Below are 492 nucleotides of genomic sequence, written 5' to 3'. Positions count from 1 at the left end.
AAAAAAAAAAAAAAAAAGTAGAACTACCATGTGATCCAGCAATCCCACTACTGGGTGTCTACCCAGAGGAAAAGAAGTCATTAAACAAAAAAAGATACTTGCACACTCATGTTTATAGCAGCACAATCTGCAATTGCAAAATCATAGAACCAACCCAAATGCCCATCAATAAATGAGTGGATACAGAAATTGTGATACAATAGAATACTATTCAGCCATAAAAAGGAATTAATTGGCCGGGTGCGGTAGCTCACGCCTGTAATCCCAGAACTTTGGGAGGCCGAGAGGTCAGGAGATCGAGACCATCCTGGCTAATATGGTGAAACCCCATCTCCACTAAAAATACAAAAAAAAATTAGCCGGGTGTGGTAGCAGGCACCTGTAGAGCCAGCTACTTGGGAGGCTGAGGCAGGAGACTGGCGTGAACCTGGGAGGCAGAGCTTGCAGAGAGCCGAGATCACACCACTGCACTCCAGCCTGGGTGACTCCATC

Source organism: Mandrillus leucophaeus, unplaced genomic scaffold, assembly GCF_000951045.1.
Source record: "Mandrillus leucophaeus isolate KB7577 unplaced genomic scaffold, Mleu.le_1.0 Scaffold534, whole genome shotgun sequence".
Lineage (NCBI taxonomy): Eukaryota > Metazoa > Chordata > Mammalia > Primates > Cercopithecidae > Mandrillus > Mandrillus leucophaeus.
Note: the sequence above shows the minus strand (reverse complement) of the source record.